Source organism: Oncorhynchus masou, chromosome 6 (genome assembly GCF_036934945.1).
Source record: "Oncorhynchus masou masou isolate Uvic2021 chromosome 6, UVic_Omas_1.1, whole genome shotgun sequence".
NCBI lineage: Eukaryota > Metazoa > Chordata > Actinopteri > Salmoniformes > Salmonidae > Oncorhynchus > Oncorhynchus masou.
The window spans coordinates 55604168-55620188 of NC_088217.1; the positions used below are offsets into that span (position 1 = coordinate 55604168).

General features: G+C 41.2%; 1 protein-coding gene across 1 annotated transcript in view; it reads left to right on the forward strand.

The window, feature by feature from the left end:
• Positions 1-16021, forward strand: part of LOC135542316 (mitogen-activated protein kinase 14A-like) — a 49061-nt gene that overhangs the window by 1499 nt on the left and 31541 nt on the right. The window lies entirely within an intron of this gene.

Genomic DNA, 16021 nt, shown 5'->3' on the forward strand with positions numbered 1-16021 from the left:
CACAGGAGTGATGGTTGCTGATAATGGGCCTCTGTATGCCTAAATAGATATTCCATAAAAAATCTTTCTTTCCAGCTACAATAGTAATTTACAACATTTAGCAATATCTACACTGCATTTGTGATCTATTTGATGTTTTTTTTATGGACTAAAAAATTGCTTTTCTTTCAAAAACAAGGACATATCTAAGTGACCCCAAACTTTTGAACAGTAGTGTGTGTACATGCATACATACATAAACTCAGGAAAAAAAGAAACATCCCTTTTTCAGGACCCTGTCTTTCAAAGATAATTCGTAAAAAGTGTAAAGGGTTTAAACACTGTTCCCCATACTTGTTCAATGAACCATAAACAACGGTCATTAAGACACTAAAAGCTTACAGACGGTAAGAAATTAAGGTCACAGTTATGAAAACTTAGGACACTAAAGAGGCCTTTCTACAGATTCTGGAAAAACACCAAAAGAAAGATGCCCAGGGTCACTGCTCATCTGCGTGAACGTGCCTTAGGCATGCTGAAGGAGGCATGACGACTGCAGATGTGGCCAGGGAAATTAATTGCAATGTCCTTATTGTGAGACGCCTAAGACAGCGCTACATGGAGACACGACGGACAGCTGATCGTCCTCGCAGTGGCAGACCACATGTAACACCACCTGCACAGGATCGGTACATTCGAACAGCACACCTGCGGGCGGGACAGGTACAGGATGGCAACAACAACTGCCCGAGTTACACCAGGAATGCACAATCCTTCCATCAGTGCTCAGACGGTCCGCAACAGGCTGAGAGAGGCTGGACTGAGGGCTTGTAGGCCTGTTGTAAGGCAGGTCCTCACCAGACATCACCGGCAACAACGTCGCCTATGGGCACAAACCCACCTTCGCTGGACCAGACAGGACTGGCAAAAAGTGCTCTTTACTGACGAGTCACGGTTTTGTTTCACCAGGGGTGATGGTCGGATTTGCGTTTATCGTCGAAGAAATGAGCGTTACACCAAGGCCTGTACTCTGGAGCGGGATCGATTTGTATGTGGAGGTTCCGTCATGGTCTGGGGTGGTGTGTCAAAGCATCATCGGACTGAACTTGTTGTCATTGCTGGAAATCTCAACGCTATGCGTTACAGGAAAGACATCCTTCTCCCTCATGTGGTACCCTTCCTGCAGACTCATCCTGACATGACCCTCCAGCATGACAACGCCACCAGCCATACTGCTCGTTCTGCCCGTGATTGCCTGCAAGACAGTGTTTTGCCATGGCCAGCGAAGAGCCCGGATCTCAATCCCATTGAGCACGTCTGGGACCTGTTGGATCGGAGGGTGAGGTCTTGGGCCATTCCCCCCCAGAAATGTCTGGGAACTTGCAGGTGCCTTGGTGGAAGAGCGGCAAAGGAAGAACTGGCAAATCTGTTGTCGTCCATGAGGAGGAGATGCCCTGCACTATCTAATGCAGCTGGTGGCCACACCAGATACTGACTGTTACTCTTGATTTGCGCCCCCCCCCCCCCTTGTTCAGGGACACATTTTATTCCATTTCTGTTAGTCACATGTCTGTGGAACTTGTTCAGTTTACGTCTGTTGTTGAATCATGTTATAAAAATACAAATATTTACACATGTTCAGTTTGGTGAAAAATAAACTCAGTTGACATGGAGAGGACGTTTATTTTTTTGCTGAGTTTACATGCATTCAAGTGTTTTTCTTTCTTTCTTATTTTTACTATTTTCTGCATTGCAGAATGATAGTGAAGACATCAACTATTAAATAACACATGGAATCGTGTAGTAACCAAAAAAGGTTAATAGGTCAAAAAATATATTTTCAACTTGAGATTCTTCAAAGTAGCCACCCTTTGCCTTGATGACAGCTTTGCACACTCTTGTTGGAGCTAGAAACACAAGCATGACGCTACACCCGCGATACACATGTTTAGCAGATGTTATGTGACAAATAAAATTGTATTCCATTTTTTTCTGAACTATTGCAGAGTGAAGCAATCTGCAATGTTTCAAATCACAAAATCAGGCCGGGGGATAATTTGCTTCTCAGCATTTTACGATAGCTGCCTACGAAGTGTCAGTCAGTGTAAAAATGAAGTTACTGTAACCAGATTGCTGTGCTACGTACTCTTCTGAGTGATTTGGGTCTGACTGTCTTTCATACATCAGATTATCTTTGTTTTTGTGCAGATAGAATAGAAAATGAGCCTCTCAGGATGGTTTTCCTGGTGAACATCATCCTGTATGCAAAAATAGATTAGCTAGCTTTTTCATTTACAAGAATTTAACAGTCTAGACGAAAGACTTCAGTCGCCTATTCACTACTGCCTCTCAACTAAAAAGCACATATACAACAACGTTAATGCATCATCTGTCAGTTGTGGAAACCCGACTGTGTATGGTTCTTGTGCCTATCCCAAATCAAAATGTGACGTCTTTGGCATGCATGGTCATGATTAGGCTACTAAATGAAAAACATGTTATGCATGATGATAACAATGTAGGCTAGGCATACGGGGTGGGTATTCCAATGGTCCCACATGATGTTGCTTGAACTTGGCTGAATCATTATGCTGACAAGGTACAAAATCTGTCGTTCTGCCCCTGAACAGGCAGTTAACCCCACTGTTCCTAGGCCCGCATTGAAAATAAGAATTTGTTCTTAACTGACTTGCCTCGTAAAATAAAGGTAAAATAAAAAAATAAAACATCTAAATGTAATCAAAAAGTGACTAAAACTGTACGGAAGTTTCTAGTTACATCACCTTGTGCCCAATAGCCCCTTGCTCCCTTTACATCCCTGCATGTTCTAGTAGCGCACTCTAACCCAGGCCAGCAGGCAGTGTGACGGATAGAAATTCACGTGGTTGCCGGGCAGAAAGCAGCCCCACCTCCCCAGTCAGAGTAATGAGCGTTCTATTCTATTGGCATCTGCTGCCCTGCCGGTGATGAGCCTGGAATGATGTCATCTTTTCCCATTGTGTGTGTACACTGATGAGTCATAACTGCGAGATTAGGTAGCCTAGTCTCTTCAGCTCTGTTTCGATTGAGTCATCCTGCTGTAGTCTCCTGAAGGTCCCTTTGACAAGAAGACTTCATTATAATGTAATTATAACACAGCCGCTCCTGTCCTGTGAGAATAGTTATTCTTCTGGACATGCTAAGTGTGTGTCTCACTGTTAAGTTGTTTTGTACAGTAGCAGCTGTTGATGCATCATTTTGCTTTCAGTTGGAAAGTGATGAATTGATCCTTTTGTCACTAGATGGCCATGCTAGAAAGGACAAAGGTGACAATGGCAATATCATCAGCAGTGGTGGAAAAAGTACCCAATTGTCCTACTTGAGTAAAAGTAAAGATACCCTTTTAATAGAAAATTACTCAAGTAAAAGTGGAAGTCACCCAGTAAAATGCTACTTGAGTAAAAGTCTACAAGTATAAATAATTTCAAATTCCTTATATTAAGCAAACCAGACAGCATCGTTTTTTTTTTTACGGATAGCAAAGTGCAAACTCCAACACTCAGACATGATTTACAATTGAAGAATTTGTGTTTAGTGAGTCTGCCAGATCAGAGGAAATAGGGATGACAAGGGTTGTTCTCTTGATAAGTGCATGAATTTGACCATTTTCCTTTCCTGCTAGCCATGCAAAATGTAATGAGTACTTTTGGGTGTTAGGGGAAATTGTGTAAAAAGTACCTTATTTTGTTTAGTAATGTAGTAAAGTAAAAGTTACCCCAAAAAACTACTTAAGTAACAAATACTTTAAAGTATTACTAAGTACTTTATACCACTGATCATCAGAAAGTGAGCAGAAAATATATGAGCTATTTGTACTTTAATTTGCATTTAGGGTTAGTGGTAAGGGTAGCGGTAAGGGTTAATGTTAAGTTAGTGTCAGCGGTTGAAAGCTCTGAACTTCTGTCTCTGTATTATAGCCAAATATTGATGAGCTGCTGCGTCTCACTGGTCTCCTGGACAGTGCAGTTGCAGTAAATTGTGGGACACTGCACTAGGCTAAATTAGACTTATAGTGCTGGCAGGCGTGAGCTAAAATGTTGTCATAGGACTACACTGCTCAGAGCCTCAGAGTATACTCTACAGGCCTAAGTACTGTACCTTCTTGGGCGGTGCAGTGAAACATACTTTGAGAGTGCATTGACATTGTTGAGAGAGTGTGGCAGTGCAGTACTGTATAATGGGAGAGTAGTGGGGTATTCATAGAGTAGATATGTGCCTGAAATGGCACTATAGATGGTGCACTACTTTTGACCAGAGACACATGGTCAAGTAGTGCGCTATGTAGGGAATAGGGTGCCATTTGGGACACAGTCCGTCCTTCCAGTTGTCTTGGCTATTTCTTGAGTCAGTTCCTGTAGTCCTGTCTGCAGTCAGTCAGTTGGTTGCCCGGCCAGTCAGGCCAATCAGACCGTTGTTCAGGGAAGTCAGTCAATCAGTGGCTGCGTTTCTTAGTTTTATTTTTTGCAGTCCCGCTACTCAGATGATCAGATCTCACATCGCCCGGAGAAATGTCTAGCATATCATGTTAAAGTGGTTCCTGATACGGCGAATGGATCTTATCATATGCCCAGCAGGACGGCAAAGAAAGACAAGCTGGGATGCCAACCTTTCAGCCAGTTGGTTAGAGTTAATGTATGTATTTGTTCCTGCCACCAGGTGGTCCCTCCCTCCCAGGCCTCAGTGTGAACTCTGCTTAATAAAGGATGGTAAAGCACCATGTTAGGGATTCTAGATTCGACCCCATCTGTCATTCCAAGCCTTTTTGAGAAAACCACTCTCATCACAGACCTCACTCTATTCCTGCTCTGTTCCTAGAATTGGTTCTTAGAATGTGGAAGCCATCCAGGAGTTCCATGCTAAGAGTGTTTATGCAACGAGTGTTCAGAGTTATTAATAATATATATTGGTAAGACTTTACTTTAAGACATTTTAAGAGGTGGGTTGTAAATGTTTTATTGAAGGTAGTTCATAGACAGTTAATAATTGGTTAAATATGAAGTTTATAAAAAACAAAAACGTGTAAACAGATATTGCTTCAGCCTCATTAGAGTAGTTTGCTGGTGTTGGTTCAGTGGGGAGTGCTATGGTATGCAGTGCCCTCAGCCAGCCACTAAGCCAAGCTTACACAGACACAAATGCATTTATAATACATAACAAAACAATGGTACTAAGATGACCACGGAAAAGTTTGCCTTCTTTGATAAGACCATATGTAGTTGTGGTAACAGGTTTACTCTGAGGGGAAACCAGCTTCTATACTTATCTGACTTCGTAGGAACTTGCTTCCTTATTCCTTGGTATTTGGAGGGCAAACTCTACACGTAGTAGTTTAGTTTATCAGGATCCCATTAGCTACTGCACATGCAGCAGCTACTCTTATGGTCCACATAAAATGTACAAATACATTACAAAGTACAGAACAGTAATATACAAGAACAACATAAGATAATAATACATTAAATAATTATGCAATTTTTAAAAAGTGTGTATATATAGGGAAGACAACAAAAATTATATTTACACACTTCATATATACAGAACCAGTCAAGTTTGGACACACCTACTCATTCAAGGGTTTTGATTTGTTTAACACTTTTTGGTTACTACATGATTCCATATGTGTTATTTCATAGTTTGATATATTCACTATTATTCTACAATGTAGAGAATAAAGAAAAACCCTTGAATGAGTAGGTGTGTCTAAACATTTGACTGGTACTGTACATATTCTTATATACAGTACAGTTAAATTAGGTCTTTAGAAAGAGGAGAGGCACTGTGATACAATATATTTTTGTTTTTTAAGCTAAACTAGCTGTTTGCCTGAGTAACCACTGGTGTCAGAGCATTCCACGATAACATGACTATATATAATGTGACGCATTAAATCTGTTTTTGGTTTGGGTGCTGTGAAGAAACCGATAGTGGCGGGTCTAGTGGGGTATGTATGCCTGAAGTGTATGCAAATAGACTATACAACTGGTTAGGCATTTTCAACACACAAATGTTCCTTAAAAAGACTAGAAGGGAAGCAGTCAATTTCTCCTCAACCATGAAAGACTGTCATGCATGTTGTTGATGTTAGTTCTGTGTGTGCGGTTAAGGGCAAGGCGTGTTGCTTTGTTTTGAGCCCGCTGCGGCTTTCTTTGGTCTTACTTTGCTGCACCTGATCATATTACCGGACATTAATCAAGTTGTGATCAAAGCCTGAACAACTAGTACAGGTGTGTTAAAAAAACAACGCATAACATCATTTTATAACAGGCATGCCTCTCCCCATCTTCACAACAACTTTGTCAATATGACTTGACAATATTAACTGAACAGCCAGTGTTACTTCTAGGTGTTCAGATTCTTCAACTTGTTCCATGGTCACACCTTTTATACACAACTCCAGTTGAGGTTTAGGTCTAAGAGTTATGCTTTGAGCCAAATGTAATGCTTTTAGTTTTAGATGTATTTAAGGGCAGTTTATTGCTCATTGCTCATTCTAACACTGACTGTAACTCATTGCTAAGAGTTTCAGTGAGCTCACTGGCTCTAAGTGCTGATGTGTAGTGTGCAATCATCAGCATATATAGTCATTTTAGCTTGTAAGACAAGTGGCAAATAATTTGTAAATATAGAGAAGAGTATTGGCCCAAGGCAATTGCCCTGGGGAATACCGTACTGTACATTTCTGATGTTAGAGAAGCTTCCATTGAAGAATACTCTCTGAGTTCAATTGGATAAATAACTCTCCAATCATGTGATGACGGGTTACGTAAAGCCACAACAAGTATTTTTTCCAATAATAAGTGACGATCAATAGTCTCAAAAGCCGCACTGAAATCTAACAATACAGCTCCAACTATCATCTGATTATCAATTTATTTTAGCCAATCATCAGTCATCTAAGTCAGTGCAGTACAAGTTGAGTGCCCTTCCCTATATGCATGCTGAAAGTCAGTAACTAACTTGTTCTTTAAAAAATGCCCTTGTATTTGTTCAAACACAATTCTCTCCATCAGTTTACTAAGAACAGTCAGCTTCACTGATTGAGCTGCTGTTAGAGCCAGCAAAGGGTGCTTTTCTATTTTTAGGTAGTGGAATTACTTTCGCTTCCTTCCGCTCCTGTGGACACACACAACCCTTTAGGCTTTGGTTAAATATATGGCAAATGGGGTGGCAATACAGTCCGCTACCATTCTCAATAACTTCCCAACTAGGTTGTCTATACCAGGTGGCTTATCATTATTGATGGATAACAACTGTTTTTCCACCTCTTCCACCCAAATTCAATATGGCAATCCTTCTTTTTCATTATTAGATCTTAAATAATCAAATATGATGGTTCATTGGTCAATGTTGTCATTTCACTTCTGTTTGTCCACTTAACCAGTGAAATATTAATTTAAATGATTGGCTATATCAATAGGTTTTGTTATAAAAGACCAATCAACTTCAATTAACGATGGAGATTAAATAATTGTCTGCCCATAGTATAAGGTGCTCAAGTTTTTTCCCATTTTATATTGTTTTGGTTATTATTATTATTGATTTTTTTTTTGTCACAATTTTTCAATTGATAAAATGTCAACCAATCAGCTGAGCAGCCTGAATGTTTTTTGCCACTTTGCTCTTTTTTTCTTCATCCCTTGAACCATGCAATTTTTTTAATTCATCATCGATCCAGGGGGCTCTAACAGTTCTTAGTGAGTTTTTTTCTTAGCAGCTGCATGTTTGTCAACATTTTGTCAAGAATAATTTTACAAATACTTAGTGCTGCATTGTTGGTCTGAATAATGTGGGAGGGGCACATCTCCACATGGCAACAGGGTGGACATAGTGATTTTGGTGTTAGGGAATCTCCCTGCTGCTCTCTGGCTGCCACTTGCTGCATTGCAGGAGCTACACACCCTCTCATTGCCATCAAATCAGTAGTACCTGTGTGAATTATAATATGTTTAGCAGGTCTGTTTTAGGCTAGTGCTGTTTATTAATACTGGTATTTTAGTACTGTATTGTACTAAATACCTGTATTTATGCACGGACCGGTTTGGGTTTTTACTTGACCTTGTATAACAGTATTTCAATGTTTGATTTGTTAAATATGTTAAACCACTCCGCCGCATGTAAATGTCCGTTTTTATGCTACTTGACTCGTCTCTCTTCTTCCACACACAAGGAGAGCAGTTTTTCTGCTCGACCAGGAGTCACAACCACTTGCAATCTGCATGGTCAATTCTGAAGATGCAACAAGGTGTTGGTAACACGGATGCTGCTTTCCATTTTGCTTCTTAATATAAATCCACAAGAGGTCTATAATTACACTTAGTTTTTGTATCTTACTGTCTGCAAACAGCTAGTTTGTCTTTTCTCAGTAAGTTGTGGCTAAAATAAATTGTGTTAGCCGTTAATGCTAAACGCTAGTTAGCTAGCTAAATGTACTTAGTCCGAGCAAACATACTCAGCAAAAAAAAGCAACATCCCCTTTTCAGGACCCTGTCTTTCAAAGATAATTTGTAAAAATCCAAATAACTTCACAGATCCTCGTTGTAAAGGGTTTAAACACTGTTTCCCATGCTTGTTCAATGAGCCATAAACAATTAATGAACATGCACCTGTGGAACGGTCGTTAAGACACTAACAGCTTACAGACGGTAAGCAATTAAGGTCACAGTTATGAGAACTAAGGACACTAATGAGGCCTTTCTACTGACTCTGAAAAACACCAAAAGAAAGATGCCCAGGGTCACTGCGCATCTGCGTGAACGTGCCTTAGGCATGCTGCAAGGAGGCATGAGGACCGCAGATGTGGCCAGGGCAATAAATTGCAATGTCTGTACTGAGACGCCTAAGACAGTGCTACAGGGAGACAGGACGGACAGCTGATCGCCCTCGCAGTGGCAGGCCATGTGTAACAACACCTGCACAGGATCGGTACATCCGAACAGCACACCTGCGGGATAGGTACAGGATGGCAACAACAACAACTGCCCGAGTTACACCAGGAAAGAACAATCCCTCCATCAGTGCTTAGACTGTCCGCACTAGGCTAAGAGAGGCTGGACTGAGGGTTTGTAGCCCTGTTGTAAGGCAGGTCCTCACCAGACATCACCGGCAACAATGTCGCCTATGGGCACAAACCCACCGTCGCTGGACCAGACAGGACTGGCAAAAGTGCTCTTTACTGACGAGTCACGGTTTTGTCTCACCAGGGGTGATCGTCAGCTTTGCGTTTATCGTCGAAGAAATTAGCGTTACACCGAGGCTTGTACTCTGGAGCTGGATCGATTTGGAGGTGTGGGGCGGTGTGTCAGAGCATCATCAGACTGAGCTTGCTGTCAGTGCAGGCAATCTCAACGCTGTGCATTTCAGAGAAGACATGCTCCTCCATGTGGTACCCTTCCTGCAGGCTCATCCTTACATGACCCTCCAGCATGACAATGCCACCAGCCATACTGCTCGTTCTGTACGTGGTTTCCTGCCAGACAGGGATGTCAGTGTTCTGCCATGGCCAGTGAAGAGCCCGGATCTCAATCCCATTGAGCACGTCTGGGACCTGTTGAATCGGAGGGTGAGGGCTAGGGCCATTCCCCCCCAGAAATGTCCGGAAACTTGCAGGTGCCTTGGTGGAAGAGTGGGGTAACATCTCACAGCAAGAACTGGCAAATCTGGTGCAGTCCATGAGGAGGAGACGCACTGCAGTACTTAATGCAGCTGGTGACAACACCAGATACTGACTGTTACTTTTGATTTTGATCCCCCCTTTTGTTCAGGGACACATTATTCCATTTCTGTTAGTCACATGTCTGTGGAACTTGTTCAGTTTATTTCTCGGTTGTTGAATCTTATGTTCATACAAATATTTACACATGTTAAGTTTGCTGAAGATAAACACAACTGACAGTGAGAGGACATTTCTTTTTTTGCTGAGTTTAGCTAGCTAATACAGCCTGACACCAGTTCTGGTCTAGGCCTAGATCAGCGTGTTGTTTGTGCAATGGTATTTTCTAAATCGGAGACCAATAGGTGAGCATTAATATTTTAGCTACATCAAAGCTAGCTAAATGAGAGGATAAAAAAATTAGAGAAATATTGTGATATGATATTTTGGTCACATTGCTCAGTTCTACTTTAAGCTACATGGTATATGTAATGTATAGGAAAATGTTTGTTGGGAAATGCCATAGCAGTCATTGCAGCAATAGGCTATGTCACTGATAAATATCAGGTGTGTGTGTGTGTGTGTGTGTGACTCAGATGGGGCTAGGCAGAGAAGGGCAGGGAATGTTCAACACCCACTGCTCTCCATGTTCTTTGTTCTGTATCAGGGTGTGGACATGGCATGTGCTGCTGAGGAATCACTGTAGCATGGATGTGTCACTGTGCGTGCGTGTGGATGTGTCACAGCCAAGCCATTTATTGTTATACATGTGGACACAGCAGCTCAAGGACTACCACTTGATGAAGCTGACTCACTATCATACACATCATCCCCTTAGCTCCATACAGACAGACAGTAACATGAGTTGAGTCCTAAGTCATGCATTGCTGTCAATGGGAGACTAATTATATGACTTGAACTCCACCACTTATAACATTTGTGTTGTTATTATGAAGTATTTAGTGTCCTACACAGTTTGTGTAATTTTATGATTTCATGTCTATTGACTGTTCAGTGATTTGCGAAACTGCAAATTGCTTCTCTGTTGCATTTTCAAGTAGGATCCCTGGGATGACTAATACAAAAAAATTCATTGGTCTATATAACCCGCCTGTAGATGTTTTTTATCATATTGGAACTCCGTGCTACATACATAGCATTTGTTAAATATTCAGTCCCCTTGACTTTTTCCTTTGTTGAGTTACGTTACCACAGTATTCTCATATGGATTCCATAGTTTTTTCCCCTCATCAATCTACACACAATTCACCATAATGTCAAAGCAAAACCAGGTTTTAGAAATGTGTGCAAATATATTTAAAAAATCGAACGGATTTCACATTTGCATAAGTATTCAGACCTTTACTCAGTACTTTGTTGAAGCACATTTGGCAGCGATTACTGCCTCACCCAAAAAGAGTTATGACACTAAAAGCTTGGCACACCTGTATTTGGGGAGTTTCTCACATTCTTCTCTGTAGATCCTCTCAAGCTCTGTCAGGTTGGATGGGGAGCATCACTGCACAGCTATTTTCAGGTCTCTCCAGAAATGTTTGGTTGGGTTGGGCCACTCAAGGACATTCAGAGACTTGTCCCGAAGCCACTCCTGCATTGTCTTGGCTGTGTGCTATGGGTTGTTGTCCTGTTGGAAGGTGAACCTTCGCCCCAGTCTAAGGTTCTGAGCGCTCTGGGGCAGGTTTTCATCAAGGATCTCCATGTACTTTGCTCTGTTCATCTTTCCCTCAATCCTGACTAGTCTCCCAGTCCATGCCGCTGAAAAACATCCCCACAGCGTGATGCTGCCACCATCGTGCTTCACCGTAGGGATGGCGCCAGGTTTCCTCCAGACGTGACGCTTCACATTCAGGCCAAAGAGTTCAATATTGGTTTCATCAGACCAGAGAATCTTGGTCTGAGAGTCTTCAGGTGCCTTTTGGCAACCTCCAAGCAGTCTTTTACTGATGAGCGGCTTCCGTCTGGCCACTCTACAATAAAGGCCTGATTGGTGGAGTGCTGCAGAGATGGTTGTCCTTCTGGAATGTTCTCCCATCTCCACAGAGGAACACTGGAGCTTTATCAGAGAGACCATCAGGTTCTTGATCAGCTCCCAAGGCCCTTCTCCCCCGATTGCTCAATTTTGACCGGGCAGCCAGCTTGAGGAAGAGTCTAGGTGGTTCTAAACTTCTTCCATTTAACAATGATCAAGGCCACTGTGGTCTTAGGGACCTTCAATGCTGCAGAAATATTTTGTTACCCTTCCCCAGATCTTTGCCTTAACACAATTGTCTTGTCTCGGAGCTTTACGGACAATTCCTTTGCCCTCAGCTTGTTTTTTGCTCTGACATGACCTGTCAACTGTGGGACCTTATATAGACTGGTGTGTGCCTTTCCAAATCATGTCCAATCAATAGAATTTACCACAGGTGGACTCAATCAAGTTGTAGAAACATCTCAAGGATGATCAATGGAAATAGAGTCTCAAAGCAAAGGGTCTGAATTAGAGGTCGACCGATTATGATTTTTCAACACTGATACCGATTATTGGAGGACAAAAAAAGCAGATACCGATCTTAATCTGACCATTTTTTTATTTTTATATATACACTTTTGTAATAATGACAATTGCAACAATACTGAATTAACACTTATTTTAACTTAATATAATACATTATGGGCTTTTGGATGGGTGTTCTTAAGGTGATTCCACAGGTTGGTGGTATTTTATGATTTAGCCTTTGCTGACCCCATGCTTACATCTTTATCACAAATAAGACACCTTGCTTTCCCTGGTGCCAATTCCATGTAACAGTCCCACACTGGTGCTCTGCTTTTCTCTGCCATCTGTAGAACACACACACAGCTCTGAAGTGACAATGATCCTGAAGAGTCTGCTTTGGAGACAAATGCTCTCAAGTTACCTGTTTTTAAGTTCCCTGTGATGAATGTTGAAAACAAAAACTGTACTTTCTATATGCAGGAAATCCTATTTTAATAATGGACATGGTAAGAATTGACTACCAAAGTGCGAGTCATAATTCCCATGACACCTATCAAAATCTGAAAAGCGGTTTCTTCATTTATTCCATAGGATGTTTTTAGATTCACTTAAAATAAGGTCTGTGTTTCGTGTAGGCTTACACCACCTTGCCAATTTTATAAGTGTGTAGATATCCATAGGACAAGGTAACTCTGATCAATATTGGCTAAATATAAGCGAATATAAAAAATTTTGTAGAGTGGATTTATGAAAATATTTTGACAAACGTTACCTTATCCCAGTGAGATTTACACGGGAATCAAAACACCGTGGCGGTTTCAGCCTGCACGAAACACAGACCTTATTTGAAGTTGATCAAGACATTCTCTTTGAAAGACATGAACGGTAAAATAACAAAGGAACCCCTTTCAAGTTCAGCCGCAAGTTATTACAGGAATTATAACGCGTCGACTATTTCTCTCTAAACCACATGCCTTTGACTATTACGAGCCTGCTGCTGCCTACCACCCCTCAGTCAGACTGCTCTATCAAATCATAGACTTAACTGTAATAAACACACAGAAATATGAGCCTTAGGTCAAATCCGGAAACTATCACCTCGAAAACAAAAGGTTTATTCCGTTCCGTATTTTATCTAACGGGTGGCATCCATGAGTCTAAATATTGCTGTTACATTGCACAACCTTCAATGTTATGTCATAATTATGTAAAATTCTGGCAAATTAGTTCGCAATGAGCCAGGCTATCCAAACTGTTGCATATACCCTGACTTTGCGTGCAATGAACGCAAGAGAAGTGACACAATTTCACCTGGTTAATATTGCCTGCTGACCTGGATTTCTTTTAGCTAAATATGCAGGTTTAAAAATATATACAGTGGGGCAAAAAGTATTTAGTCAGCCACCAATTGTGCAAGTTCTCCCACTTAAAAAGATAAGGCCTGTAATTTTCATCATAGGTACACTTCAACTATGACAGACAAAATGAGAAAAAAAATCCAGAAAATCACATTGTAGGATTTTTAATGAATTTATTTGCAAATTATGGTGGAAAATAAGTATTTGGTCACCTACAAACAAGCAAGATTTCTGGCTCTCACAGACCTGTAACTTCTTCTTTAAGAGGCTCCTCTGTCCTCCACTCGTTACCTGTATTAATGGCACATGTTTGAACTTGTTATCAGTATAAAAGACACCTGTCCACAACCACAAACAGTCACACTCCAAATTCCACTATGGCCAAGACTAAAGAGCTGTCAAAGTACACCAGAAACAAAATTGTAGACCTGCACCAGGCTGGGAAGACTGAATCTGCAATAGGTAAGCAGCTTGGTTTGAAGAAATCAACTGTGGGAGCAATTATTAGGGAATGGAAGACATACAAGACCGCTGATAATCTCCCTCGATCTGGGGCTCCACGCAAGATCTCACCCCGTGGGGTCAAAATGATCACAAGAACGGTGAGCAAAAATCCCAGAACCACATGGGGGGACCTAGTGAATGACCTGCAGAGAGCTGGGACCAAAGTAACAAAGCCTACCATCAGTAACACACTACGCCGCCAGGGACTCAAATCCTGCAGTGCCAGACGTGTCCCCCTGCTTAAGCCAGTACATGTCCAGGCCCATCTGAAGTTAGCTAGAGAGCATTTGGATGATCCAGAAGAAGATTGGGAGAATGTCAGATGAAACCAAAATATAACTTTTTGGTAAAATCTCAACTCGTCGTGTTTGGAGGACAAAGAATGCTGAGTTGCATCCAAAGAACACCATACCTACTGTGAAGCATGGGGGTGGAAACATCATGCTTTGGGGCTGTTTTTCTACAAAAGGACCAGGACTACTGATCCGTGTAAAGGAAAGAATGAATGGGGCCATGTATCGTGAGATTTTGAGTGAAAACCTCCTTCCATCAGCAAGGGCATTGAAGATGAAAAGTGGCTGGGTCTTTCAGCATAACAATGATCCCAAACACACAGCCCGGGCAACGAAGGAGTGGCTTCGTAAGAAGCATTTCAAGGTCCTGTAGTGGCCTAGCCAGTCTCCAGATCTCAACCCCATAGGAAATCGTTGGAGGGAGTTGAAAGTCCGTGTTGCCCAGCAACAGCCCCAAAACATCACTGCTCTAGAGGAGATCTGCATGGAGGAATGGGCAAAAATACCATCAACAGTGTGTGAACCTTGTGAAGACTTACAGAAAACGTTTGACCTCTTGTCATTGCCAACAAAGGGTATATAACAAAGTATTGAGATAAACTTTTGTTATTGACCAAATGCTTATTACCACCATAATTTGCAAATAAATTCATAAAAAATCCTACAATGTGATTTTCTGGATTTTTTTTCTCATTTTGTCTGTCATAGTTGAAGTGCACCTATGATGAAAATTACAGGCATCAAGTGGGAGAACTTGCACAATTGGTGGCTGACTAAATACTTTTTTAATTACCTTGGCTTACTGCATTCGCATAACAGGCAGGCTCCTCGTGAGGCAGGTGGTTAGAGCTTTGGACTAGTTAATTGTAAAGTTGCAAGATTGAATGCCTCGAGCTGACAAGGTAAATATCTGTTGTTCTGCCTCGTTCCTAGGCTGTCATTGAAAATAATAATGTGTTCTTAACTGACTTGCCTAGTTAAATAAAGATTAAATAAAAGTGTCCAAAAAAATAATCGGCATAATCGGCGCCCAAATACACCGATTTCTGATTGTTATAACTTGAAATCGGCCCTGATTAATCAGTCGACCTCTAGTCTGAATACTTAAGTATGTATTTCTGTTTCCATTTGTTTCTGCTTCCAAAACTTTCTAAACCTGTTTTTGCTTCGTCATTATGAGGTATTTTGTTGGAGATTTCCGGGAATTTTTATGTAATCCATTTTAGAACAAGGCTGTAACGTAGCAAAGGGGAAAAAGTCAAGGGGTCTGGATACTTTCCGAATGCACTGTGTACACACACACAGTGCCTTCAGAAAGTATTCACACCCCTCGACCTTTTCCACATTTTGTTGTTACAGCTTGAATTTAAAATCGATTTAGAGATTTTTTTGTCATTGGCCTACAGACAATAACCCATAATGTCAGAGTGAAATTATATTTTTCAATATTTTTACAAGTTTCCCATAAGGATCTATAAGCTCCGCCCATTCACAAAAGGTGAACATTTTGAAAGGGTGACTACCTGTAAGCAGTGTAATTCCATACAGATACAGTTGACAATAATGTTGGTTTTCATATTTTTTTATATATTTTTTTCATAATCACTTTTATTGTCCCCGTGGGACTGTGGATCTGTCCCCGTATGTACAATGAAACTTGGGTTTGAAAATGCGTCTTGCCATGGAAATCCGACATTTACAA